Source organism: Patella vulgata, chromosome 8 (genome assembly GCF_932274485.2).
Source record: "Patella vulgata chromosome 8, xgPatVulg1.2, whole genome shotgun sequence".
NCBI classification, from domain to species: Eukaryota; Metazoa; Mollusca; class Gastropoda; family Patellidae; genus Patella; species Patella vulgata.
Genome location: NC_065886.2, coordinates 38,626,532 through 38,631,786, shown reverse-complemented (window position 1 = coordinate 38,631,786; position 5,255 = coordinate 38,626,532). Strand labels below are relative to the sequence as shown.

The 5,255-nt window shown below is 36.4% G+C and overlaps 1 long non-coding RNA gene across 1 annotated transcript; it reads right to left on the bottom strand.

Moving 5' to 3' along the window:
• Window positions 1-1,507: 1,507 nt before the first annotated feature.
• LOC126829614 (uncharacterized) lies at window positions 1,508-5,054 on the bottom strand. Its single transcript, XR_007683475.2, has 4 exons — window positions 4,968-5,054; window positions 4,249-4,342; window positions 2,476-2,573; window positions 1,508-1,801 (listed from the first exon to the last, which is right to left on the bottom strand). It is a non-coding gene; the product is annotated as an uncharacterized LOC126829614 (long non-coding RNA).
• Window positions 5,055-5,255: the final 201 nt, after the last annotated feature.

Sequence of the window (5,255 nt, the reverse complement as noted above, 5' to 3'; positions counted from 1 at the left end):
GTGTTATTATTTCCGGTGTAAATGAGTTTTAAGTGTGAGAATGACACCTATGATATGTTTTGACTTTCTTAGAAAATATGAAATTGTAACTTTAAAGATATGTTCCCTTGGAACGCATTTCATTCGCCTCATTTCCTATTATCAAGACGTATAAAGCTTCTACGACCAGAAATTAAATGAAAGTATTTAACCAGTCAACCAGTAAAATAACCCTGCCATTTAAATACATTCGGTGAGATCAAAGACAGACGGCACATGTCTGCATATAGCATAGTAGGGCGGGGTCCTGGCCAGAGACAACGTATAGTTTTTCGTATATAACGAATGACCGAGGTCTGGTGACAGTTGAAATTCGATATAATAGTAGACCGTAGTGCACACTGTATGGCGTATGTCAGTTTTCATTAGCCCAGTCGGTGCAGAACAGTAGGACGTTAAACCACATTTCATTGCATTTCATATTGCATAGTATACACCAACGAGAGCGCGAGGGGAGGAATGTGTGACGTATGTCTGCATGCCTTTTGACCATGGCGAATATTTTAATACAGTTTATCTGAATTTCAAACTACTCGTCATTAATAGAATTTTTATCAACAGGTAGTTCAGATATATTAATCAGCAGATATAGCAACAGAGTTGTTTTCCCGCTTCCCAAAGTAATATATCTTTAAAAGATCCAATTTGAAATATGTTAACTTGATAACATTGGTAATTCATATTCCATTATATGTAAGAATTCAATAAACTAAATACCGTTTGTTGATTTAAGACTTGGAGTGTTTATTTTCAGCTTAATGACACCCTTTTGGCGCACGGTACCTACCATAACTAGGCCATAAACATCTTTACCTCAGACTCATAGACAAATTCTTAGAATGGAGAAATAGCCTGGTGAATTTGGTGGGAAAAGTACTGAATAGATCGATTATCTGGTACATTTTAAACAAGTGGCAATCAGCAACTTGTAATGTGTCTCAGTGGGGATGCTGGGAAATTGTTAGGAGAAATAAAGCCACAACAAACGTAGTCATGCCTAGAATTATTACGTTCATTAAACAGTAGTTATAATACAAACATAGAGGACGATCTTAGTCTCATATAGGGTGGGATACCGAAATAGACCGAGGTACCGTGATGAATCTTTAAAGGCGCACCATATTCCCTATTCTGGGATTGCTTGATGTACCACTCCTGTGCTTCTAGAGAGAGAGAGAGAGAGAGAGGGGGACGGGAGGGAGAAATGTGGTTTAACATCCACTCGACACAGGCCATTTCTGGACTAACATAAGGTCCAATTTTATTTCAATAATTCGCTTGCGTGTAGGGGTCATTAGCAGTAGGGGAAAACTGGAGGGCCGGAAGAAAACCCACGAAGTTGGACAAGCGACCCAATAACAGACTTATTGTTTAGAGACCATTTTATTAGTCACACCAATAGTTTTCATATTTGTTTATTAAAATTCAATCTTACAACAAATGCAATACATTACCACAGAACTAAAATACATGTCATTAGATAAACTGGCAGAGATATTATGGATGTGTTTTGAGGCAATTTGGGCCTGCATTAAAATGCCAAGATCGATAGAATAAATCAAAATAAATTAATAACTTCAGTCTTGGTTTCAGCTTCCTTTAAGATATTCAGTTGGAACATATAGTTTATTTATTGTCTCTCAAATAGTAAATCGCTATATCTGCTTAACAGTTATTCTCCACATTTAAAAGTAGCTCTTGACTGCCATAAAAAGGCTTGTCAGCGACAGCAATGTTATACTAGCAACTGTCATGCTTCCACCTATGATAAAAGAAAACCAAACAAATCTTAATAAATGTTTATGGGGTATTTGTCGTGTTTTTCAATCTCTTTAATGTTTGGAACCCTATTCCACCACAAAAACGTCCTACAATCGATCGTTATTCAAAGGTACAAAACATAGATACCGGGTTTGTCAGGCACCCTAATTGACCCCACCACAAAATAATTGCCATATGCTTGCTTTGAAATCAATCTCAACACGATAGAGGCTACATGTATGCAGCATTGGGAAGGCGACGAATGTATAAGAGAGAGAGAGAAATGAAGTCTAACATCCGCTCGACAAAAACTAGGTCATTTCGTGACTAACATATCGTTCATTTTATTTCAATAATTTGCTCGCGCCTAGGGGTCATCAGCAGTGGGGCGAAACCGGAGGACCCTGGGGAACTCTCGACGTTGGGCAGGCGACCATACTTCTTTTCACGTACAAGAGGGGAATCGAAACCACGTCACTTGAATCAATGACTTATGATATAACGCCTGCCAAGCCTATAGATCATACATCAAGCACAGATCCCCCTCCCCCTCACACACACACACCATTCGAATGACTAGACATATTATTCTACAGGTAAGCATTAATTTTGTACAAAATGAAAACGATGTTTAATGTCAAAGTGAGAATTGTTTTAAATATTAAATAAACTCACCACATTTAAGTTCATTATAATACTTTTCATATTGTTCTTTGTTATTTCCACTGAAACAGTTAGCATCTTGCAAGCACTTTTTGGCTTTAGCTACGGAACTGAAAAATATTGAATAGACTAATAACACACTACACATTAATACATTAATGTATTGATTCCGAATAAACAAGGGGTGCCTCCGGCATAGTTAACTAGTATATTCAAGTAATATTTCCTCGACAGTCGCGATCCCCCCCCACCCACGCGGCCACCCTCTCCCTGGACAGCGACGTGACTATGTATCTTTCGGTTGACTGGGTTGGCATTCGCCGGGTCGACGGGTATATTTTGCCAATCGACATTTGCGAGCTGGTTGAGTTTTTGTTCATAGTTAATTTTGCATTCTTCAATATAAAGCAATGCGAGTAGTATTCGGCAATGAACTCATATAACACATATAGTTATGTATATTTCAGTAGTCAGACCTCGGACATATTCCCACAGATACACTTGGAAATGTCCCAAGGATACGACAATTCTCAAGGGCGGTTGGAAACAAACCCCACCCCCATTAAGAATTTAAAGCCTAACAACCCATTCAAAGTATAGTTCCAGCAAGACTGTCGACAATCTACTTTCAACTAGGCTTATGAAACTGTCTCCCACAATATTGAAAACTGAAGTTCTACCTATTTATCAGGCGAAATGTTATAACATCACTGCCACCTATTTCATTTTTAAGAAAAGTTTTATTTATTTAAAGATGCATTATTTAGGAGCTAAATCTACTTTTTTCAGGCCTTTATTTTGGCTTCAAATATTATATAAACAATTATTTAGACAAGTATTCACATGATAAGCCTATAACCAACACTCTAGATCATCAAAACTTCAAACAGTGATAACTTCGCTCCGAATAAAGTAATTGAGTTGATAACTTCGCTCCGAATAAAGTAATTGAGTTAAAATTTTTCATTAACCTATTTTTGAACTGTTATAGCAAGAACGGTCAACTCTTTAAAGAAATCTGGCATAATGCATCTTGAAGATGTGATAACGACGACATAATCTGATTGGTTGATGTCGTGTTTATACTTGATATAGATTGGCTTAAACAATATTTATTTACCAAGTATCAATTATAACATAACATATATAATACAGAAACTAGCTAAAAGCTTATATAACATTGGTTCATATATATAAATTTGTTTCAGTTTGACGTCAGGGATAGGTTAAATTGACTTGCTTCGTCAGATAATTTTGGGCAATATTATCTAAACTGGGCGAGTATACTTACTAAAGTCGTTGTAGTAATACAAATTTACGTACGTAACTAACGTACGAAAATTAATTGGTGGCTAGCTTTTTTTTCGCACGTATACAGTGAATGGCCATTTTGCTCAGTAATCCCAGCCAGAATTTGGCTATTTTCTAAATTTGCGTTAAAGTTTAAGATATTTGTTTTAGAACTGAAATAAATTAACTATTAGTCAATCCCAACGCTAAAAACAACAACAGAATTGATTGTGTATATCTGAAATAGACACGACCAACGCACAAAATAGTGCCAAGATGGCAGCCTCTATGAACAACCATTCGCAGACGCTGTCATTGAAGACGACGTCAATTATATGAGTTGTAGATGTTATTTTTGTGAAAAATCATTGGAAGAAGAGAGGAGAATCCAGAGGAACTGTCAGGGCCAACACTAGGAACGAATCTACCACCGCCCGAATACCGAGCCAGCGTCTTACTCACTGAACCACATAAGTTTCACGTCTTGGTACTTACTTGCAGTTTTTACCTCCTGCCATTGCACTCGCACGGCATTGTATACCCACAGCATCACAATCAACTGCTGCCGAAAAGTTTAATACGTTGAAAACTGAAATTTGGAAAATAGAAAAATGAGTAAACTAGGCAAAACGATTGACCAGATGATTCGTTAGCAATCTGATTAAAACACAGATCATATTGGATGTTAATGTCCTACTTTAATTGAGTTTATTTCTATCAAGACATATCACGGATCGATTAGTTTTAGAATTATCTGTACATGTATCTCTCTAAAAAAATAATAATAATTAATACAAAAAACAATGATTATATGATAAAATTTTCATTGACAAAGGCGCGTTTTGGATGTACGCGTTTTTGCCGATTAAATGGACAGGTCCCATAATATGAGCCCGTTTTCCATGTACGTAATTAAAAGGGTCCCATTACATTTGTATTAGACTATTTCGCCAGCTAAAACGCACACATAGAAAATGGGTCTAAGACCGACTTTTTGCCGGCAAAAACGCGTACATAGTAATTTATCACTGATCTTTAAAGATGCATTATCATAATTTAAAACGGATAATGACAAAGATTGAAAATTTCAGTCAAATTACTTTGATATTTAAATGACTAATTTCTATAAAATACCCTCAGATCACAATTTGATCCAAATTAACGGAAACCAGCAAATTAAAGATATTGCTATACAGATAATAAACAGTACTTACACAAAAACAAAGCGAGTATCAATGCAGTATTCATGGTTATGCGAGATTTTAATTGTATACTGGTTCGTTATAATTGTTTAAAATACCCAGTCCGTGTTAGGGATAACGCCCACAAATCAATGTATTTATACGTTATCTCCACCAATCAAAATACACGTAGAACGTATTTCGACATCTTCCAAAAGGGATTGGTTTGGCCTCGATCAACTCCACCATTTTACTAATTGCAACGTTGGAGTTTTTTCTGCACCTCTGTGTATGACTATGGTACAAAGTCCAATGTCGAAT